At 45.3% G+C, this 25,196-nt stretch overlaps 1 protein-coding gene across 1 annotated transcript in view; it reads left to right on the top strand.

Moving 5' to 3' along the window:
* The window catches only part of zgc:172136 (uncharacterized protein LOC566376 homolog), an 89,541-nt gene that overhangs the window by 14,708 nt on the left and 49,637 nt on the right, over nucleotides 1-25,196 (top strand). The gene's annotated exons all lie outside the window — the stretch shown is intronic.

Raw genomic sequence — 25,196 nt, 5'->3', positions numbered from 1 at the left:
AGTTGTCGCAATGACGCTAACTTTCAGCAGTGATGTTGCTACATGAGGTCGTACACAAACTTGCTTATATCTTTTGCTCAGAAAAAAAGGGGCTGCACAGAACCCCTTTTAATGTGTAAAAACCGTGCGGATGAAAGGAAGCCTTTTGTATTTGTGCGGCAGGACCTCCCTTTACCCACTGCTGGGAATGTGGTGAAAGAAAAGATTGCATAATGGAAAGGAGACGTGCATCAAAGCACTTGCTTAGCCACCTTTCTCATCTGTAACATCTTGGAATATTCATCAATGTGGTTGTGTCTTTTCTAAAGCCGCATCTCTCCTGCTAAGAATTGTAACTTCTGCTCCGTATCAGTTTACTTTTTAAAAAAATTGTTGTTTTGTTTTGAATGAGCTTCAGGCTCTCATCGTATTGCTAGAAACCATCAGGCGGCAGTGTGAAAGAAATAAGTGGTGGGGGGAGGGGGAGGGGGTCCACCGGTAAATCCCTTGTGTGATAGGTTTAAATAGAGCAAACAGCTGTCATCCTGTAAGCAGATCAGATGAGCAGGTTAGTGGCCTGACATACTCGGGTTACCCTCACAACACTGCAGCAGATATGCACTGCTGGGTAAGGCCATCCCCTGTCAGCTCCGGTTTGGGGGCAGGGAGGAGTCATCGGGAAAATACACATACCACTGTTGTCACAAGGTTTATTTAATGTAATGGTATCAATACGCTACGGGAAAATCTTTAAGCCAGTACGTTTGATGTGAGATATGGTTGTTGTGTGATGCTCTTGAATTGCTCTCACCATCACTACTATGTCAGCTGTGGCAGTTGGTAGCACTCTCACCTTTGAGTCAGAAGGTTGTGTGTTCAAGTCCCACTCCAGAGTCTTGAGCCCATAATCCTAGCTGACACACTCAGTGCAGCACTGATGGAACGCTGCACTGTCGGAGCTGCCGTCTTTCGGATGAGACATTAAACCGAGGCCTCGTCTGCCCTCTCAGGTCGATGTAAAAAATCCCATGGCACTATTTTGAAGAAGAGCAGGGGAGTTCTCCCTGGTGTCCTGTCTAATATTTATCCCTGAACCAACATCACAAAAAAAACAATTATCTGGTTATTATCACATTTCTGTTTGTTGGATCTTGCTGTTTGCAAATTGATTGCCGCATTTCCTACATTTACAACAGTGACTACACTTCTAAACTATTAATTGGCTGTAAAGAGCTTTAGGACGTCCTGAGGTTGTGAAAGACACTATATGAATTCAAATCTTTCTTTTTACTACCAACGACGGTTCTCTAAGCATCGAATATTTCACCCCCAGGTGCTGTAAAAGCTCAAACCAGACATAAACCAAGTTGGGATGGGCAGAATCTCTTGTTGGTTGTTTTTTTCACAGTTCAAACGGACACAGTATGAAAATTTAACACGACCGTTACGTTTACTGAAATGCTAATGACGATACTGAACTATTTTTAGCGGCTTAACCTTTTGCGATGTATATTGTCTCTGGAATTCCCATGCAATTTGCTGAGAATTACTCGGCTGATGTTTTATTTTTCAGACCCTGCTGTATTTCATAAGTGATGTTTTTAATTGCGTGCACAGCGTGTGATGTGTGTAATTCTATAACACACACAAGTACCACACACACAGCTAGTGAGTTGTCAGGCTGTAACACATAATCTTTTAGCTTTCGACTGCTTTGATACCATCTGAACTCCTTGATTGTCTTTTAGCCTTGTAATTTATTCCCAGGTATCCATTATTCCTAGGTCCCTCAAAATGGAGGAGGAGGAATTAAATCCCACCCCCCTCCTAAGTTTTTCCTGGTATTCTTCTGAAGACATTGTCTAATACTGGGATTTCAGCTGTCCTCTGGCACCTTGCCAAAGTGGCCATTCATTATGTGAGCCAAGATAGTGAATGGTAGTCACTGGTAGTTAGTGATGGTAGGAGCAATTCAGTGACACCAAGGGATTTAGCTAGGGGAGGTTTGGAGGCTGCATCACAGCCTAACCCATTCCTACCTCATCTGACATCCACATATACACGTTTCCAGCTAAGGGTCACGAGGAATAAAATTTTATGCAGCAAGTTGTTATGATCTGGAATGCACTGCCTGAAAGGGTGGTGGGAGCAGATTCACTAACAACTTTCAGAAGGGAATTGGATAAATACTTGAAAGGGAAAGATTTGCAGGGCTATGGGGAAAGAGCAGGGGTGTGGGACTAATTGGATAGCTCTTCCAAAGAGCCGGAACAGGCACGATGGGCTGAATGGCCTCCTTCTGTGCTGTATCATTCTATGATAGTGATCAAGAGTGGGAACTCTTGCTGTTCCACCCCCACCCCTCTTCTTTATCAAGGGGCACTGAAAGTAATTATAATGCCCCTGCTACTACCTTTGCTGAGAACAGCTAACATGGCACACCCTGGGAATTGTTCCTATCCCTTCTTGCCCTATGTGGGTCAGCAGCTCACTCTTTCTCCAGCTGAGCCATTTAACCTCTGTCTGATTAAAAGAAGCCATCACACAATAGTGGGCCTCCTGATCAAGGCCACCTGTTTTGTTGCTTCTTTGAGGTTGGCAACAGAATTGTGACTTTTCGGCTCCTAAAATCTTGGACGCACTGGGGGAAGGGAAAGGGGGCTGCTTCTCACCAGCCAGCCTAAGATATGTTACAAATTTGGCAGCCCTGATCAGAAGGCCAGCACATGTGGTAAATTGGACAAAGTACTGAAAACTAGATGTCGGAGTTCGTGTTTCTTTTTTTAAGAAGGCTGGTTGAGCTGTAACAAATTCAGTTCTTACTGGTGTATTCAGTAAATGTGCTTAGCATCAGACAGCAGTTTAGTCAAGCTTTAGTTGCATTTATATACATTTAAAAGGTATTCTGTGCACTGATGACCAAATAACTTTCATATAATTACATAGAAACAGGCCATTTGGCCCAACTGGTCTGTGCAGGTGTTTATGCTCCACACGAGCCTCTTTCCACCCCTGTTCATCTAACCCAATCAGCATATCCTTCTATTCATTTCTCTCTCATGTATTTATCCAGCTACCCCTTAAATGCATCTATGCTACACACCTCAACTACTCCATGTGGCAGCAAGTTCCATATTCTAACCACTCTCTGGGTAAATAAGTTTCTCCTGAATTCCTTATTGGATTTATTAGTGACTATCTTATATTTATGACCCCTAGTTTTGGACTTCCCCACAAGTGGAAACATCTTCTCTATATCTACCCTATCGAACCCCTTCATAATTTTAAAGAAATCTACTAGGCCACCCCTTAGCCTTCTCTTTTCTAGAGAAAAGAGCCCCAGATTGTTCAACCTTTCCTGATAACTTCTCAGTTCTGGCATCATTCTTGTAAATCTTCTTTGTGCAGAATCCTTGGAAATGTGTTACTATGATTTTTTCAAGTCAATTTACAAATATACTAAAGCCCCATCCATTGTTCAGAAAACAAATCGAATTGAATCCATGGTAATTGAGCTGTTTTATCCTGTCTGATATGGCTGCGTAGCTTGTTTTGCAGCTAAATGAAATTGTGCTGGCACTGAATTGAGAGAAATGCCATTCATTCCAAATGAGCAATCCAGATTAGATTTTTGCACTGTTTAAATTTCAGTCTAATTCCAATTTATGTAATGGAGAGAACAGAATCTGATAGAATCTATATTCGTCACAGAGCTCAGTCACAATTCAGAAATTCCATAATAGAGTGCAGGTTCACTAGGACTCTGCTTGGTATGAGGAAATGTAGATACGAAGAAAAACTTGAAAAATTGGGGCTGTTTTTGTTAGGACAGAAGTGATACAGAGCGATTTCACAGTGTTTAAAATTATGAAGGGCTGGGACAGTGTAGATTGAAAAGACTGTTTACAGTGGTTGGGAATGGTCTAGGATGAGGGGACAAAGAAACAAGATTGAATGTAAAGGAGCGAGAGTAGGAGAAACTTTTTGTAAAGGTGTGGAATGCAATGCTGGAGTTACTGATTGAAGCAGAGACCATGTCAACATTTAAGAATAGGTTGGATAGGTGGTTGAAAGGGGGATAAAAGGATTACAAGGCTGTGGAATGCACTTCTAGAGGTCATGAATGAAGCAGAGACTATCAACATTTAATAATTAGGTGGTTTAAGGAAAGGGGAATAAATGGCTAGGGGAACTGAGCTGGCACATGGGATTTGGACTACTGCTTGTGTGGAGGATAAACACCAAAACGGACTGGATTGGGCTGAATAACCTATTTTTGTAATTCTATGTAGAATCATCTCTCTATAATTTTAATATCTTAACCAGATCTCCTGTGGTGTTGCTCAAAGTGAGCTGTTTTATATAGTCTTAGGGGCGATATTAACAAAGTGTAACAGGGAAAGTGTTACAGGAAGCAAGTGTGATGCTCACAGGAAGCGCGCACTATATGCAAGACTATTTTATTAATAGATTTATACTGGCTGGTCACTTTAAATTTGGTCACTGCACGCTGTATTGAATGTCCCTTTGTTGCTTGTATCCCTCTGCTAACTTCCTTTCCACATGTTGGAGAGGATACATGCGTACTTCTAGTATGCAAAATATCACTTCAAAGGTAATTTCTATGGAAATAGTTGTGATTGCAAAGTAAGTAGAAACCACTTAATGGAGACTGCCAACTTTGTTGTGAAATCAATCGATTGGAAGGTAAAGGGCTTGGTAACATGCAAATGGCCTTTAGTCTACCATCCAGGAAATTTGAGCAGCTCTATTTATGGCAGACAACTCTTTACTTCCTGTTTTCAACTTCAAAGGGTGCGAAAGGTATGTTCCAAGCAATGTGCTCCCAGCTGTACTGAGCCAACTCAAAGAGAGGTTGGATACTCTGTGATGTTGGACGAAACCTCATGACTAAGTTATTTTATGGATGTTGGTATGTATTTAGTATGATTGAGAGTTAGCGAATTGTTGTGATTCTATTATTTTTGTACCTGAAGGAGCTAGAAGTTAAAAGTTCTGTAATTAAGTGAAATCTGCTGTATTGATTTTCTGCTACCATCTTGCTAATTTTAATAAACTGATTCATAGTTTATAGCCTAAATCGTACAGGCTGATGATTTTTATTCTGCTAACTTAAAACCAGGAGAATGTAAGAGGGCTCATGCTAATTCAGTGAGCTATGTACTAGGAGAAGGATTCCCTGTACAATCCTGGGGTAATACTGCATTACCAGATATCAGAGGTGATTTGATGTGGCACTCCCATCGGGGAGCGGTGCTTGCGAGGAGCATGTCCTCGGGGAAATCGTGGACCTGCAGCCCATAATGAGGACCAAACATTGCAGGCTGCAGGCCTGCGACTTCCTTAACCGCGCTCCTTGCAGGGAGCACAGGATCATTGAATCACCCCTAAGGTGCATATAAAATTGCACTGATTCATGGGGAGTGACGGCTTGCTCATGTGAGTGGTCTTTGGTATTGCGCCCAAGGGAACTATGGAGTAATGCCTTTAATGTGTGGTAAGACGTATAACTGTACAGTCTATGCAAAACTTGTGCTTCCTGCCAACTTTACTGAACTGCAAGAAATGTGGCAGAGGGTTCCCAAACTGGTTAACTAGAGCAGTTATATATTGCACTTTGCAATTCCAGGGGACAACGGGGAGGAATTGCCTGTTCATCTATGGATGAGCACTTAACTTGTATACTTCAAGGAGGTGTATTTTTAATTTAGCATTGTTTGCACAGAATATCAGTTGTTTACTTGTGATTTCCAACGGCATTTGGCAAAATTCCACTTGAAAGGTTACTAATTAAACTCAAAGCTGTGGGGATTTAGGGAAAGACTTGGATATGGATAAGAAATTGGCTGAAGGATAGTAAACATTGAGTTAGAGGAGTAATGTCAGGTATGGATGCGGGGGGGGGGGGGGGGGGGAGTACTGAGTGGGATGCCCCAGGTCTTGGTGTTGGGACCACGACTGTTTCTAATTTACATCAATGACATGGATTCAGAAACTCAATGCAAATTGGTCAAATTTCAAATATTGAATCTGCTTCTATCACCCTTTCAGGCAGTGTATTTTCAGAATGATCAATATTTTGGAATGAATTTCCAGGCAGAGTGGTGGAGTCTAAAATCCTGGAATCATTTAAGAAACAATTGGGGGAAATGTAGGGTTGCTTTGGTGGATGAATTAAGATGAGCTGAATGGCCTTCCTCATCTGTAAGGATCTTGTGACTGACTAATTCAGTAACCTGAAACTCCTCTCAGCTTTACTACTTGGGTACTGTAGCATAGTGGTTATGTTACTAGACTAATAATTCTAGAGGCCTGAACTACTAATCCGGAGTCATGAGTTCAAATCTTGCCATGGCAGCTGGGGAATTTAAATTCAATTAAATAAAATCTAGAATTAAAAAAAACTAGTATCAGTAATGGTGGCTGTAAAACTACCGGATTGTTGTAAAAACCCATCTGGTTCATTAATGCTGTCCTTACCTGGTCTGGCCGATATGTGACTCCAGACTCACAGCAATGTGGTTGATTCTTAATCAACTTAATCTTTAACTAGCAAGCCACTCAGTTGTAGTCATAATAAAATTAAAACTGGACACGACAAGGGCAAACCAAGCCCAGTTGACCCTGCAAAGTCCTGCTCACTAACATCTGGGGACTTCTGCCAAAACTGGGAGAGCTGACCCACGCACCAGTCAAGCAACAGCCTGACATAGCCATACTCACAGAATCATACCTTTCTTTTCCATCACCATCCCAACTCTCCAGTGGCTGGAGTCACACAAAGGAAGATGGTAGTGGTTGTTGGAGGCCAATCATCTCAGCCCCAGGACATTGCTGCAGGAGTTACTCAGGGCAGTGTCCTGGGCCCAACCATCGTCAGCTGCTTCATCAATGACCTTCCCTCCATCATAAGGTCAGAAATGGGGATGTTCGCTGATGACTGCACAGTGTTCAGTTCCATTCGCAACCCCTCAGATAATGAAGCAGTCCATACCCGCGTGCAGCAAGGCCTGGACAACATCCAGGCTTGGGCTGATAAGTGGCAAGTAACATTCGTGCCAGACAAGTGCCAGGCAATGACCAGCTCCAACAAGAGAGAGTCTAACCACCTCCCCTTGACATTCAACGGCATTACCATCGCCAAATCCCCCACCATCAACATCCTGAGGGTCACCATTGACCAGAAACTTAACTGGACCAGCCACATAAATACTGTGGCTACAAGAGCAGGTCAGAGGCTGGTATTCTACGGCGAGTGACTCACCTCCTGACTCCCCAAAGCTTTTCCACCATCTACAAGGCACATTTCAGGAGTGTGGTGGAATACACTCCACTTGCCTGGATGAGTGCAGCTCCAACAACACTCAAGAAGTTCGACACCGTCCAGGACAAAGCAGCCTGCTTGATTGGTACCCCATCCACCACCTTAAACATTCACTCCCTTCACCACCTGCGCACCGTGGCTACAGTGTGTACCATCTATAGGATGCACTGCAGCAACTTGCCAAGGCCTCTTCGACAGCATCTCCCAAACCGTGATCTCTACCACCTTGAAGGACAAGGACAAGGGCAGCAGGCACATGGGAACAACACCTCCTGCACGTTCCCCTCCAAGTCACACACCATCCCGCCTAGGAAATATATCGTCGTTCCTTCATCATCGCTGGGTCAAAATCCTGGAACTCCCTACCTAACAGCACTGTGGGAGAACCTTCACCACACGGACTGCAGCGGTTCAAGAAGGTGGCTCACCAGCACCTTCTCAAGGGCAATTAGGGATGGACAATAAATGCTGGTCTTGCCAGCGACGCCCACATACCATGAACGAATAAAAAAAACCTGTTAGGTGACTTTCCTATATTCATCAGGAATGTTAAATTGTTATCATAGTAATGTAAAATGGTTTATTTCATTTTTTAAATTATTAGACTTCAATAAATGGCTTGACTTTCTTTTTGGAACTGTGCTTTTTGTGAACAACCTGTCCCCTATAAGTTATATTTTTCAGTGAAAGGGGTTTTCAACCTGATTTGCTAGATTGAAACAGTTTCCTGCTTTAGAATTATGTTCGTGTTTGTTTGTTCTGCTCACACTGGACGTGTTCTGTGAACTTTGTAACTTTTCTAAGTGAAAACCCTTGATGTCACAGTTTTCTGTTTTAAGTTTTTCTCTATAAATCTATGCACAGCTGTCCAACACATGCACCTGGAAAGAACATAAAACCCAGAATGAGAAAAGGTCATTCGGCTTTTAAGCCTTTCGTCTTTCAGACGAGACATTAAACCGAAGCCCCATTTGCCTTCTCAGGTGGATGTAAAAGATCCCATGGCACTATTTCGAAGAAGAGCAGGGAAGTTCTCCCCGCAGGGTGTCCTGTCTAATATTTATCCCTCAACCAACACCTAAAAACAGATTATCTGGTCATTATCACATTGTTGTTTGTGGGACCTTGCTGTGAGCAAATTGGCTGTTGCGTTTCCTACACTACAACAGTGACTACACGTCAAATAAAAAGTATGTAATTGGCTGTAAAGCGTTTTAGGATGTCCTGAGACTATGAGAGGCTCTATATATATATGCAAGTTTTTCTTTTTAAGCCTGCTCAGAAAGAAAAAAAACCAGGAAATTCTTGATTGTAAAAGGATTAATGTACTATTTCACTTTTTAGTTACTGCACATTATCCTTTGAAAAACCTTTATTAAAGGAACAATGTTACCAATAAGTTTTTGGTGGTCGATGATACCACATGGTCATGTGCTTAGCTGGGAATAATCAAATCCTAGAAGCATCGGAGTGAAAGTGACTGTTGAATTCTGATCCCTGCGTCAGCCTCCACACCATTTGGGAGCAATGCCACGGGAGGAAGATCTAGCTTATGAAATATCCATTAGTTCAAATATTAACTCAGAGATCTGCTGATTCTTAATACCCTCTGGGGAACTAGGGATGGACAATAAATGTGGCCTTACTAGTGTTGTCATCCCAAGAACTAATTTTTTTTTAAAATGGAAATTACAGTACGGAAGGATGCCATTCAGCCCATCATGCCTATGCTGGTGCCAACTCTTCAACTCTCCCCATCATCTCTATTTCCATTTCTCTGACCTTTTTCTCCTTATCCTGGGTTCTTTCTGGTCTATAATCTGTTTAAAAATGCAACGTATTGCAGCTAATGTTACATTTTAAGGCTTCAAAAATGAAAATTAAAGCAGTTCTGTTGTACTTTTTTCACTCTGCCGTAGTAGAAAACTGCTATGCAAGTTGTACACTTTTTAAAATGGCCCTTTTGGAGACTGCTCTAAATCATCATGTGGTTCTCAAACAATCAAATGCCTTCTCTCTGGGTCACGAGGCACCCTGTAATCTACTTGGAGTAGTCAATCTTCAGTTCCATTCAGCGGAACTGTGGGCTCAATCCCACTGCTACAGGAATAAACGCCATCTCCATTCTTGAGTTAATGGATGTTCAGGTGACAGACCACCGCAAACCACTTTGGATTCTCCTGACTTTAAGATACAAAAGGTGGCTCCAGCCTGCTCTCTTGTTTTTTGTAAGATGATGAATCTCATCTGTTCAGTATCTTCTTGGATTACAGGGTAACTCTCAGGAAGTGGTGCTGTGAAATACAAGAGGGGCAGTAGTTGCCAGTTGTCTTTCTAAAGTATAAAATACTGTACCTTGAATGAAGAAACATTTGTACATTTCCCTGAATTTTAGCAGTTCCCGATATTTAGTATTCGAATGACAGAAAATGGGTTCAAAAAAAGAACTTGCATTTATATTGTGCTTTATTATGCCTTTCTGAAACATCTCAAAGCACTTTGCATATAACATTACTTTTTGAAGTGTTATCATGGCTATGTTGGCAAATGTGGCAGTCATTTTCACTCAGCAAGATCCCACAAGCAGTAATGAGATAAAAGACCAGCTAACCAGTTGGTATATGTGCTTTTATAGTGGTGTTAGTTGAAAGAAGAATGTTGGCAAGGACACAGAGAACTCCCCGCTTTTCTTCGAAAAAGTGCCGTAGGATATTTAATGTTCACTAGATCAAGCAGACGGAGCCTTGGAATAACATCTGTCTCTAAAAGGTGGTCATTTCTGATATTTCAGCAGGGTAAAGGAAGTGTTAGACTGCTGCATTCTCGCTTATGCATTCTGCAAGAGGAATTTGATTCTCTTTGAAAATTTCTCTTTTAAATATTTTATTGGTAGCTGAAATCGGACATACATTGACGTTCCTTCACTGATGGGTCCATGTCCTGGATTTCCCTACCTAACAGCATTTTTGGAGCACCATCAGCACATAGACTGTAGCGCTTCAAGGAGAAGGCCCACCACCACCTACCCAGGGCAACCAGGGATGGGCTTGCCAGCGATGCTCACATCCCGAGAACAAAGAAAAATTGGTGCCTCCTTTTTCCTTTTTAAACCGTTCTTTTGTTAACTGGTAGATTTTAGTTTTTAAATCATCATTTTCTATCTAATGCTCTTTTTCCTCCTCCCTCCCCTCTCCGCCACCATGGTACTACATGGAATGGGAAGTTTCCAAATATCTATGTTTGGTAGTGAAATATTTCTTGCTGGGAGTTCAACTTCTGAGTGATCTGATAGCAACGTAAGTGATTACCTGAACTGATGCCAGGGTTTTCCTTTTTGAAGTCTGTCACATGTATTGGCGGTGAAGGGAACTGTGCATGTAGTAACATGACGCCATTACCCTTTCATCCATGCTGTATGCCTGGGTGGCTGAATTTCTTTTGGCACTGGACTCTGCTGACATAGCTCAAAGAGGAATGAAATGTACTCCCGTAGAGTGCTTTGCCTGTAGTGCACGCAGCCTGAGTGTGTCCTGGTACATTACGTACCTCCCTTTAATTACATTTGTACTCTTTATCATGCACAGTATGTTATGCTTGTCTGCATAGTACGTGATATCGCATTAGAGGTGACTTGTACCTCTTCAGGAAGCCTTTGGGCTAATTTTAAAAGGCCGGCGGGAAGAGTCCGGTGGTGGGGGGACATCGGGGGGGGTGGTGGTGCAGGTGACATCGGACATCGGGGGGGGGGGGGTGGTGCAGGTGACATTGGGGGGGGGGGGGGGGGGGTGCAGGTGACATCGGACATCGGGGGGGGGCAGGTGACATCGAACATCGGGGGTGGGGGGTGCAGGTGACATCGGGAATCGGAAGCCGTGGGAAAGCTGCCTAGGTATGGTCAAAATCTTTTTAATTGTTCAAACGGCAAAAAATAAACTACCGTGAGGTATATTTGTTGCTTTAAATAATTGCCGGCGGCACTTCCGGGTTCGGGAATGGCGCGCATACCTTGATGACTCTGGGTCGTGCGCGTTCTTCAGCGGGTTGGAGCTGGGAATCTACCCGCTCCAAAAGATGCTGATTTTGTTTGCCCTCCGCTCCCAATGCACCCGGACTTCGGATTTAAAATTGAGTTCTTTATGTTCAGTTTGAATGTACAAATGACAAAGTTTAACTGTCGTAATTGTGTGCTGGCCTTTAATCCTCGAAGTGTTTCCTTTTGGCCGATATAATCACTGCCTATAGACATTTTCAAAAGTGTAAGTGACGCAAACCTAAGAGACTGACCTTTTTATTCCAGAATAATGTTCAAGCAATTTGCACCCACCCTGCCAATACAATGTAACTAACTGCAGCTGTAAGAAGCATCTATTACACTGCTACCTGAGATGTTCATATTGCATCAGCGTGATGGAGCATCACCACCTCGGATATCCCCTGTTAGCCACCTTGGGTTGTTCTTGTACGCCAAAGGCACATTGTAAATGCAAATTGTTGTGGGACAGTTGAGGGCATTTTTGAAATCTTAAATGTGTTCTGCTTGGAGTTGCAAGGCAAGTCCTCTGTGTACACAAGTGTTGCAGTTATGAATGTGTTTCAAAGTCACATTTGTACAGCGCTGGTGTGAGTCTGTCCACTGAATAAGAATCTGATATAAAGATTGGAAAGCTTCTGTTTTGACTATCTACCCGATACATCTTTTCAAGCTGTAAGCATTAACTTCATAGGAACAGGAGTAGGCCATTCAGTCCTCCCACCCTGAGCCTTCTCCGCCATTCAATTAGATCATGGCTGATCTGTACCTCAACTCCATTTACCCATCATAGCTCCATATTCCTCGATATCCATTCCCAACAAAAATCCTTTGTGAAAATCTTCATTTTCTAATCAAAAGCCTGGTCTATCTGCATGTCGCTCGACATTTGAATGTGCAGGAAGTACATCATAATTTAAGAGATGAGCTGCTGCTTTTGTAGGATCATCTGTAACTGAAAGGAATTTGGTTATTTGCCCATAATGGGGATGAACTGATCATTTTGAAAAGCCTAAAGTAGAGTTGGTGAGAAGCACAGTGGGCTGGAACACTATTCTTAGTATCTTTGGAAAAGGTAGCATGTCACTGGACCATACAGACCAGATGGTGCCAGGATTGATTCCTGCTCAATGGTGTCAGCTGCTCTCAGCCCGGGTGGCAGTAATTGCGGTGCAATTAGTCTCTGCGCCATTGCTGGGAAAATCAGCCAGCTCCTGATCATTATCCAGTGGACCCTGGTGAAAGGTGCATATGGATGGTGGTTAGATTTCAGTTGAATAGCCTGCCAACAACACCCATTGTTTAGGCTCGTACATAAACAGTGGACCCTTGGGCAACAGTACTCTTCTGTACCTCTGGAACTGTACCTTAGGAGGAGCCTTCAGGGAAATCCATAGAACTACACAGAATTTACAACATAGAAACAGGCCATTTGGCCCAACTGGTCTATGCCGGTGTTCTTGCTCCACACAAGCCTCCTCCCATCCTACTTCATCTAACCCTATCAGCATAACCTTCTATTCCTTTCTCCCTCAAACATTTAAAAAAAAATCCTCCCGTCTGTTACTTGCTGATGATAAAAACATCTCAGTAGCAAATACAACTGCTTTCTATTCTATTTGCCAGCAGTTTGTGGGAGGAGGGAGGTCTGCAGTCTTAGTCCCAAAGACAAATAATTCAGTAACAGTAGAAATACAGATGAAAAGCTCAACGGTCTGTTATTCACCTAATGTGGTATGATTACAGTGAATTCCAGCAGCTTGGATCAGCAGAGTCATTATGATATGAAAGTTAATGTCCTGTAACTCATAAGGAATGATCTCCATAGTTTAATATTCTCCCTAGCATCCTAATGAACATGTCCTTCAGCTTAGGTTAACTGATTTTGTTTGATTTGTGATAAAGACAAATGGGTTTATTGAGTCAGACGTCACTGTTTATCACACAATGAGTCTTTAATAACTGCACTTTGGATTTGAGATAGCCAGTGGATAGGATGGACATTCCTGAAATTCTTAGTGAAAGCTTTGAGGTTAATCTGTTCCAAACCTGGCGGTAGGGGTTCTACAATTGACTTTGGTGCTTCTGGGCTGGGCAGCAGAGAACGTTTGTTTAGTCTGTGCTCCTGATCACTAACCAGCACACAAGGCTGTCCTCGGACTCAGCTGTGATGCCCCGTCCCATGATAGGATAGTCCTTCAGTGCTCAATGTCTGGTGTTTGCACGTGACGAATGGACACTTGGGGTGAAGCAAAAGAAGACTGTTGGGCTTCTACTGTAGCCCCAGCCTGAGTCGATGCTTCCAGCAAAGAAAATTGGAAGAGAGAAATTTGTCTGAACCTGGGAAGGTAGAGCAGTGCATGAATTTAGTACGTTAGGAACATAGGAATAGAGCCTGTTCTAGGAAGGGAGGAAACTTCAGTGGAAATCCTAACATGGACTTGATTTCTCCTAATTGATTCATTTACTCGTTCAGAACTAAATATCTACACCACAGGTGCTCTCTGTTGATGAGAGCTGCTGTTTGGTCTGCCTGGAGGTTTTCATTTATTCCAGGAGTGGGGAGGGGGAATTCTCGCATGATTTGAGTGTGCATGAAACTCCAGGACGGATGCTGTCCCAGTGAAGTTTCTTTATTTCCGGTGTCTGTGTGATACAGTGGGCCTACCCAAAGGTGTGGGAGCATAAACTATGATCAAAGAATTAGTGAGAGCATACTGAATGCAGATAATCTTTGGCTGTTAATCCTTTTGGTTCTGATGGTGCTGTTCTGATCGCCATTACACTAAACATTTGGTCACTGTGAGATGATTAAGGAATATTGCTTTTGTCCCATAGTCTTAATAGTGATTATGACTGGGCTTTGCTGTAATCTCTCTTGAACTGCATCCCTTTTCTGTGGAATGACACTGCTCACGGTGAGAAGGTGGGCAGGTATGGGCCTAAACTCTGAAAAAGGGATGGCGAAGTTTGGACTTGCTATTTTTTTCTGGTTCCTAAAAATCCTCATTATTTTTAACTGCACGAACAACAAAACAACTTCTAAGCAAACGGTTTACTGAAACCAAAATCCAGATTTGTTCCGTTGAAAAGTAGGGTGAGGACCCTTCTGGTTTTTGAACCAGACAGTCTGTTTTTTGGGGGTTGTCTGATATTGAAGTGCTAGATTTTGGTGGAAGATAAAGGATGTGCGCACGTGGAATGGGGGTTGATGGGACATGTGCAACTGCAAAACTGGCTCATATAGCGTGTGTGTGTGTGTGTGTGTGTGTGATGCGCGCGCACAAGTTTGTGCATGCCATTGGCCCTCGTTTTGTGCATGGTTGATCAGACTGTTTTCAAATCTCCAGCTTGGTTTTGAACTGGGCAACAGATTCCCTTCGAAAGTTTCACTGGCAGGAGTGTTAAGTTTGGTGTTAAAGCTTGGATTTTTTTTCTTTTACATTTCTTTGTGATTGCCAACATTTTATTTTCAGTTACTGTGTAAAAATGGTTAAAAGAGCTGCCATTTGGTATCTGAATGTGATGTTTAAGGAGGGAGTCTCACCTTCACTGTGCCATTTAAAATTTCGAACCAGTTGAAACTATTCTTACTAGCTCTTACCCCCGCCCCCGACCAAATTATTTCTTTAAATGTTTCACTGAGTACTTGTAAACAATTTTACAACACCAAGTTATAGTCCAGCAATTTTATTTTAAATTCACAAGCTTTCGGAGATTTTCTCCTTCCTCAGGCAAATGTTTCAAGATCTCCTTGAAGCCTACGCATTTATACATATTGAACAATAATACATGGTGTTTACAGACTGCCCCTGCAACTGCCCGTTGCCAAGGCAATCACCGTGTTCAGACAGAGAGGTGTTACCTGCAGAACCTCCGAATACACATTCAACAAAAAAACAAACAGGGAAAAAAAACAGAGAAAAAAAAACACAGAGAGAGGCAGAAACATCCGGAAGGCAGAGAGAGCCAGCAAATGACCCATTATATTAAAAACAGATAACATTTGTTCGCTGGTGGGGTAACGTGTAGCGTGACATGAACCCAAGATCCCGGTTGAGGCCGTCCTCATGGGTGCGGAACTTGGCTATCAATTTCTGCTCGACGATTTTGCGTTGTCGTGTGTCTCGAAGGCCGCCTTGGAGTACGCTTACCCGAAGGTCGGTGGATGAATGTCCATGACTGCTGAAGTGTTCCCCGACTGGGAGGGAACCCTCCTGTTTGGCGATTGTTGCGCGGTGTCCGTTCATCCGTTGTCGCAGCGTCTGCATGGTCTCGCCAATGTACCATGCTCTGGGGCATCCTTTCCTGCAACGTATGAGGTAGACAACGTTGGCTGAGTCACAGGAGTATGAACCATGCACCTGGTGGGTGGTGTCATCTCGTGTGATGGTGGTATCTGTGTCGATGATCTGGCATGTCTTGCAGAGGTTACCGTGGCAGGGTTGTGTGGCGTCGTGGACGCTGTTCTCTTGAAAGCTAGGTAGTTTGCTGCGAACGATGGTCTGTTTGAGGTTGGGTGGCTGTTTAAAGGCGAGTAGTGGAGGTGTGGGGATGGCCATAGCGAGGTGTTTGTCCTCATTGATGACATGTTGAAGGCTGCGGAGAACATGGCGTAGTTTCTCCGCTCCGGGGAAGTACTGGACGACAAAGGGTACTCTGTTGGTTGCGTCCCGTGTTAGTCTCCTGAGGAGGTCTATGCGATTTTTTGCTGTGGCCCGTCGGAACTGTCGATCGATGAGTCGAGCGTCATATCCCGTTCTTACTAGGGCGTCTTTCAGCGTCTGTAGGTGTCCATCGCGTTCCTCCTCGTCTGAGCAGACCCTGTGTATTCGCAGGGCCTGTCCATAGGGGATGGCCTCTTTGACGTGGTTAGGGTGGAAGCTGGAAAAGTGGAGCATCGTGAGGTTGTCCGTGGGCTTGCGGTAGAGTGAGGTGCTGAGGTGCCCATCTTTGATGGAGATTCGTGTGTCCAAGAAAGAAACTGATTCTGAGGAGTAGTCCATGGTGAGCTTGATGGTGGGATGGAACTTGTTGATGTTATCGTGTAGTCTCTTTAGTGATTCCTTGCCGTGGGTCCATAGACCTATGGACCCACGGCAAGGAATCACTAAAGAGACTACACGATAACATCAACAAGTTCCATCCCACCATCAAGCTCACCATGGACTACTCCTCAGAATCAGTTTCTTTCTTGGACACACGAATCTCCATCAAAGACGGGCACCTCAGCACCTCACTCTACCGCAAGCCCACGGACAACCTCACGATGCTCCACTTTTCCAGCTTCCACCCTAACCACGTCAAAGAGGCCATCCCCTATGGACAGGCCCTGCGAATACACAGGGTCTGCTCAGACGAGGAGGAACGCGATGGACACCTACAGACGCTGAAAGACGCCCTAGTAAGAACGGGATATGACGCTCGACTCATCGATCGACAGTTCCGACGGGCCACAGCAAAAAATCGCATAGACCTCCTCAGGAGACTAACACGGGACGCAACCAACAGAGTACCCTTTGTCGTCCAGTACTTCCCCGGAGCGGAGAAACTACGCCATGTTCTCCGCAGCCTTCAACATGTCATCAATGAGGACAAACACCTCGCTATGGCCATCCCCACACCTCCACTACTCGCCTTTAAACAGCCACCCAACCTCAAACAGACCATCGTTCGCAGCAAACTACCTAGCTTTCAAGAGAACAGCGTCCACGACGCCACACAACCCTGCCACGGTAACCTCTGCAAGACATGCCAGATCATCGACACAGATACCACCATCACACGAGATGACACCACCCACCAGGTGCATGGTTCATACTCCTGTGACTCAGCCAACGTTGTCTACCTCATACGTTGCAGGAAAGGATGCCCCAGAGCATGGTACATTGGCGAGACCATGCAGACGCTGCGACAACGGATGAACGGACACCGCGCAACAATCGCCAAACAGGAGGGTTCCCTCCCAGTCGGGGAACACTTCAGCAGTCATGGACATTCATCCACCGACCTTCGGGTAAGCGTACTCCAAGGCGGCCTTCGAGACACACGACAACGCAAAATCGTCGAGCAGAAATTGATAGCCAAGTTCCGCACCCATGAGGACGGCCTCAACCGGGATCTTGGGTTCATGTCACGCTACACGTTACCCCACCAGCGAACAAATGTTATCTGTTTTTAATATAATGGGTCATTTGCTGGCTCTCTCTGCCTTCCGGATGTTTCTGCCTCTCTCTGTGTTTTTTTTTCTCTGTTTTTTTTCCCTGTTTGTTTTTTTGTTGAATGTGTATTCGGAGGTTCTGCAGGTAACACCTCTCTGTCTGAACACGGTGATTGCCTTGGCAACGGGCAGTTGCAGGGGCAGTCTGTAAACACCATGTATTATTGTTCAATATGTATAAATGCGTAGGCTTCAAGGAGATCTTGAAACATTTGCCTGAGGAAGGAGAAAATCTCCGAAAGCTTGTGAATTTAAAATAAAATTGCTGGACTATAACTTGGTGTTGTAAAATTGTTTACAATTGTCAACCCCAGTCCATCACCGGCATCTCCACATCATCACTGAGTACTGACCACTGACCATCATTCTGGAGGTGCCAATTCACAGGAGTTAGTGCGCCTGACTAGTGCAAGGGTATACATGTAAGGTTTAAACTCACAGTTAGCGAAGTTCCTTGGGTTAATGACCTGAGCCTAGCCAGATGAGGAGGATGAATTATTAGACACCATAACTTCTCCAACATTATCCCTTGATGTCAGCACTTGCTGTTCAAACACAAACGTACAAAGGTCAATAGCAAATTAATCTTCTTTTAAATTAGCATGCTGATCATGAGATTTCCTCTGAGAACTGAATATCTTTTACAACTTTTAAAACATGTACAAAGTTCATGCTGTAAAACACCTGCCAAAATGAATTGTACCAAATAAAAATGTGCTACGAGCATTATAAAGTAATTTGGGGAAACATGTGAAACATTTCTCAATTTATAGTGTGCTTGGAGTTGTTGCATTTCATGGGGAGAAAATACATAGTCTGAATTTCTGGAGGTTATATGTTCACTTCTTGGGAGACAACAACATTTGATTTGCAACAACGTGTGTTTATACAGCACCAAGGCACTTCACAGGAGCGATTATCAAACAAAATTTGACACCGAGCCACATAAGGAGATATTGGGACAGGTGACCAAAAGCTTGGTCAAAGAGTTAGGTTTTAAGGAGCATCTTATAGGAAAGAAAGGTGGAGAGACAGAGAGGTTTAGGGACAGAAAAGGGTTAGGCCCAACCATCTTCAGCTGTTTCATCAATGACCTTCCCTCCATCATAAGGTCAGAAATGGGGATGTTCGCTGATGATTGCACAGTGTTCAGTTCCATTTGTAACCCCTCAGATAATGAAGCAGTCCGTGCCTGCATGCAGCAAGACCGGGACAACATCCAGGCTTGAGCTGATAAGTGGCAAGTAACATTCGCTATAGACAGCCAAGCAATTCCACAATTCAGATCAAAGCTCTGCAGTCCTGCCACATCCAGTCGTGAATGGTGATGGACAATTAAACAACTAATGGGAGGAGGAGGCTCTGTAAACATCCCCATCCTCAATGATGGCGGAGTCCAGCACGTGAGTGCAAAAGACAAGGCTGAAGCGTTTGCAACCATCTTCAGCCAGAAGTGCCGAGTGGATGATCCATACTGGCCTCCTCCCGATATCCCCACCATCTCAGAAGCCAGTCTTCAGCCAATTCGATTCACTTCACGTGATATCAAGAAACGGCTGAGTGCACTGGATACAGCAAAGGCTATGGGCCCCGACAACATGCCATTTGTAGTGCTGAAGCCTTGTGCTCCAGGGTACGGTAGCATAGTGGTTATGTTACTGGGCTAGTAATCCAGAGGCCTGGACTAAAATCCAGAGTCATGAGTTCAAATCCCGCCACGGCAGCTGGTGAATTTAAATTCAATTAATTAAATTCAATTAATTAAATAAATAAAAATCTGGAATTAAAATACTAGTATCAGTGATGATGGCCATGAAACTACCGGATTGTCGTAAAAACCCATCTGGTTCACTAATGTCCTTTAGGGAAGGAAACCTGCCGTCCTTACCCGGTCTGGCCTATATGTGACTCCAGACCCACAGCAATGTGGTTGATTCTTAATTGCCCTCTGAAATGGCCCAGCAAGCCACTCAGTTGTAAGATCTCGCTACGAAAAGTCATAATAAGAATAAAACCGGACGGACCACCCGGCATCGGACCACCAGGCACCGGACACGACAACGGCAAAACACCAAGCCCAATCGACCCTGCAAGGTCCTCCTTACTAACATCTGGGGACTTGTGCCAAAATTGGGAGAGCTGTCCCACAGACTAGTCAAGCAACAGCCTGACATAGCCATACTTACAGAATCATATCTTTCAGCCAACGTCCCAGACTCTTCCATCACCATCCCTGGGTATGTCCTGTCCCACCGGCAGGACAGACCCACCAGAGGTGGCGGTACAGTGATATACAGTCAGGAGGGAGTGGCCCTGGGAATCCTCAACATTGACTCTGGACCCCATGAAATCTCATGGCATCAGGTCAAACATGGGCAAGGAAACCTCCTGCTGATTACTACCTACCGTCCTCAGCTGATGAATCAGTCCTCCTCCATGTTGAGCACCACTTGGAGGAAGCACTGAGGGTAGCAAGGGCACAAAATGTACTCTGGATGGGGGACTTCAATGTCCATCACCAAGAGTGGCTCGGTAGCACCACTACTGACCGAGCTGGCCGAGTCCTGAAGGACATAGCTGCTAGACTGGGCCTGCGGCAGGTGGTGAGCGAACCAACACGAGGGAAAAACTTACTTGACCTTGTCCTAACCAATCTCCCTGTCGCAAATGCATCTGTCCATGACAGTATTGGTAGGAGTGACCACCGCACAGTCCTCGTGGAGATGAAGTCCCGTCTTCGCACTGAGGACACCATCCAACGTGTTGTGTGGCACTACCACCGTGCTAAATGGGATAGATTCAGAACGGATCTAGCAGCTCAAAATTGGGCATCCATGAGGCGCTGTGGGCCATCAGCAGCAGCAGAATTGTATTCCACCACAATCTGTAACCTCATGGCCCGGCATATTCCTCACTCTACCATTACCAACAAGCCAGGGGATCAACCCTGGTTCAATGAGGAGTGTAGAACAGCATGCCAGGAGCAGCACCAGGCGTACCTAAAAATGAGGTGCCAACCTGGTGAAGCTACAACTCAGGACTACATGCATGCTAAACAGCGGAAGCAACATGCTATAGACAGAGCTAAGCGATTCCACAACCAACGGATCAGATCAAAGCTCTGCAGTCCTGCCACATCCAGTCGTGAATGGTGGTGGACAATTAAACAACTAACGGGAGGAGGAGGCTCTGCAAACATCCCCATTCTCAATGATGGCGGAGTCCAGCACGTGAGTGCAAAAGACAAGGCTGAAGCGTTTGCAACCATCTTCAGCCAGAAGTGCCGAGTGGATGATCCATCTCAGCCTCCTCCCGATATCCCCACCATCACGGAAGCCAGTCTTCGGCCAATTCAATTCACTCCACGTGATATCAAGAAACGGCAGAGTGCACTGGATACAGCAAAGGCTATGGCCCCCGACAACATCCCGGCTGTAGTGCTGAAGACTTGTGCTCCAGAACTAGCTGCGCCTCTAGCCAAGCTGTTCCAGTACAGCTACAACACTGGCATTAACCCGACAATGTGGAAAATTGCCCAGGTATGTCCTGTCCACAAAAAGCAGGACAAATCCAATCCGGCCAATTACCGCCCCATCAGTCTACTCTCAATCATCAGCAAAGTGATGGAAGGTGTCGTCGACAGTGCTATCAAGCGGCACTTACTCACCAATAACCTGCTCACCGATGCTCAGTTTGGGTTCCGCCAGGACCACTCGGCTCCAGACCTCATTACAGCCTTGGTCCAAACATGGACAAAAGAGCTGAATTCCAGAGGTGAGGTGAGAGTGACTGCCCTTGACATCAAGGCAGCATTTGACCGAGTGTGGCACCAAGGAGCCCTAGTAAAATTGAAGTCCATGGGAATCAGGGGGAAAACTCTCCAGTGGCTGGAGTCATACGTAGCACAAAGGAAGATGGTAGTGGTTGTTGGAGGCCAATCATCTCAGCCCCAGGGCATTGCTGCAGGAGTTCCTCAGGGCAGTGTCCTCGGCCCAACCATCTTCAGCTGCTTCATCAATGACCTTCCCTCCATCATAAGGTCAGAAATGGGGATGTTCGCTGATGACTGCACAGTGTTCAGTTCCATTCGCAACCCCTCAGATAATGAAGCAGTCCGAGCCCGCATGCAGCAAGACCTGGACAACATCCAGGCTTGGGCTCATAAGTGGCAAGTAACATTCGCGCCAGATAAGTGCCAGGCAATGACCATCTCCAACAAGAGAAAGTCTAACCACCTCCCCTTGACATTCAACGGCATTACCATCGCCGAATCCCCCACCATCAACATCCTGGGGGTCACCATTGACCAGAAACTGAACTGGACCAGCCACATAAATACTGTGGCTACGAGAGCAGGTCAGAGGCTGGGTGTTCTGCGGCGAGTGACTCACCTCCTGACTCCCCAAAGCCTTTCCACCATCTACAAGGCACAAGTCAGGAGTGTGATGGAATACTCTCCACTTGCCCGGATGAGTGCAGCTCCAACAACACTCAAGAAGCTCGACACCATCCAAGATAAAGCAGCCCGCTTGATTGGCATACCATCCATCACCCTAAACATTCACTCCCTTCACCACCGGCGCACTGTGGCTGCAGTGTGTACCATCCACAGGATGCACTGCAGCAACTCGCCAAGGCTTCTTCGACAGCACCTCCCAAACCCGCGACCTCTACCACCTAGAAGGACAAGAGCAGCAGGCACATGGGAACAACACCACCTGCACGTTCCCCTCCAAGTCACACACCATCCCGACTTGGAAATATATCGCCGTTCCTTCATCGTCGCTGGGTCAAAATCCTGGAACTCCCTTCCTAACAGCACTGTGGGAGAACCGTCACCACACGGACTGCAGCGGTTCAAGGCGGCGGCTCACCACCACCTTCTCGAGGGCAATTAGGGATGGGCAATAAATGCTGGCCTCGCCAGCGACGCCCACATCCCGTGAACGAATAAAAAAAATTAAAAAAAACTAGCCGCGCCTCTAGCCAAACTGCTCCAGTACAGCTACAACACTGGCATCTACCCGACAATGTGGAAAATTGCCCAGGTATGTCCTGTCCACAAAAAGCAGGACAAATCCAATTCGGCCAATTACTGCCCCATCAGTCCACTCTCAATCATCAGCAAAGTGATGGAAGGTGTTGTCGACAGTGCTATCAAGCGGCACTTACTCACAATAACCTGCTCACCGATGCTCAGTTTGGATTCCGCCAGGACCACTCGGCTCCAGACCTCATTACAGTCTTGGTCCAAACATGGACAAAAGAGCTGAATTCCAGAGGTGAGGTGAGAGTAACTGCCCTTGACATCAAGGCAGCATTTGACCGAGTGTGACACCAAGAAGCCCTAGTAAAATTGAAGTCCATGGGAATCAGGGGGAAAACTCTCCAGTGGCTGGAGTCATACGTAGCACAAAGGAAGATGGTAGTGGTTGTTGGAGGCCAATCATCTCAGCCCCAGGACATTGCTGCAGGAGTTCCTCAGGGCAGTGTCCTAGGCCCAACCATCTTCAGCTGCTTCATCAATGACCTTCCCTCCATCATAAGGTCAGAAATGGGGACGTTCGCTGATGATTGCACAGTGTTCAGTTCCATTCGCAACCCCTCAGATAATGAAGCAGTCCGTGCCCGCATGCAGCAAGACCTGGACAACATCCAGGCTTGGGCTAATAAGTGGCAAGTAACATTCGTGCCAGACAAGTGCCAGGCAATGACCATCTCCAACAAGAGAGAGAGTCTAACCACCTCCACTTGACATTCAACGGCATTACCATCGCTGAATCCCCCACCATCAACATCCTGGGGTCACCATTGACCAGAAACTGAACTGGACCAGCCATATAAATACTGTGGCTACAAGAGCAGGTCAGAGGCTGGGTATTCTGCGGTGAGTGACTCACCTCCTGACTCCACAAAGCCTTTCCACCATCTACAAGGCACAAGTCAGGAGTGTGATGGAATAATCTCCACTTGCCTGGATGAGTGCAGCTCCAACAACACTCAAGAAGCTCGACACCATCCAGGACAAAGCAGCCCGCTTGATTGGCACCCCATCCACCCCCTAAACATTCATTCCCTTCACCACCGGCGCACTGTGGCTGCAGTGTGTACCATCTACAGGAAGCACCTCCCAAACCCGCGACCTCTACCACCTAGAAGGACAAGAGCAGCAGGCACATGGGAACAACACCACCTGCACGTTCCCCTCCAAGTCACACACCATCCCGACTTGGAAATATATCGCTGTTCCTTCATCGTCGCTGGGTCAAAAACTTGGAATCCCTTCCTAACAGCACTGTGGGAGAACTTTCACCACACGGACTGCAGCAGTTCAAGAAGGTGGCTCACCACCACCTTCTCAAGGGCAATTAGGGATGGGCAATAAATGCCGGCCTCGTCAGTGACGCCCACATTCCATGAACGAATTTTTAAAAATTCCAGAGGCTAGGGCCTAGGTAGCTGAAGGCACGGCCGCCAATGGTGGGGCGACGTAAATCGGGAATGCAGGAGAGGCCAAAATTGGAGGAGCACAGAGGTCTCGGAAGGTTGTAGGGCTGGAGGTGGTTACAGAGATAGGGAAGGGTCAGGCCATGGAGGCATTTGAACATAAGGATGAAAATTTTAAATTAAGGCTGCACTTATGTAACTGATTTATACATATAAACTGTAACAGGAGAGATTGATTACACAGTTACTGGATGGGGTGAAGTGGATTACAAGACAATAATCCAGTCAAAAGGACCTGATGACATTATAAATCACAACTGGTTGGTTAATAGGGTTCGGTTGCATTGTGATTATGTTACTGGACGAGTAATCCAGAGGCCTGGACTAATAATCCAGAGTCATGAATTCAAATCTCCACCATGGCAGCAGGGGATTTAAATTCAATTAATTAAATAAATAAATAAAACCTAGTTATCAGTAATGGTAACTATGTAAAAACCCATCTGGTTCACTAATGCCCTTTAGGGAAGGAAATCCTGCTGTCCTTACCTGGTCTGGCCTATCTGTGACTCTTGACCCACAGCAATGTGGGTCAATTCTTAATCGCCCTCTGAAATGGCCGAGCAAGCCACTCAGTTGTACAATCTCGCTACAAAAAGTAACCTTCACCTCACGGACTGCAGCGGTTCAAGAAGGTGGCTCACTACCATCTTCTCAAGGGCAACTAGGGATGGGCAATAAATGCTGGTGATGCCCACATCCCATGAACGATTCAAATTTTATTTACTGTCTTTTTAAACCTCTGTTGCACATTATGTTTTTTTATACATTATGTGGATTTCTTTTTTTTTACTTATGTAATTTTTCCCCATGTGAGAAATCCTTTATATTTCTCCATCCTTGGCCCAGACTCTTGCCCTCACTGCTGAGAACACATTTTTTCTTTGTTGCTCGTTGAGAACAAACAAGGCAAAGGGCCAAAGCCCACATCGTGGGGCAACAGCAAGGTTGAGAAGAGTAAATGAAAAGACAAAGACCAGGTGAATGAAATAGCTAGTAGGTAAAACTGAGCTTGAGTTCTTAAAAAAAAATTGTAGGGTGAAGGAAATACTGAGGGAGGTAAAGAGTTGCACATCAAAATCCTGCAGTGTGTGTGTTGCACACTGGCAAGTCTG

The sequence above is a fragment of the Heptranchias perlo genome, chromosome 8, assembly GCF_035084215.1.
Source record: "Heptranchias perlo isolate sHepPer1 chromosome 8, sHepPer1.hap1, whole genome shotgun sequence".
NCBI lineage: Eukaryota > Metazoa > Chordata > Chondrichthyes > Hexanchiformes > Hexanchidae > Heptranchias > Heptranchias perlo.
This window is presented reverse-complemented; position numbering and strand designations above follow the sequence as displayed.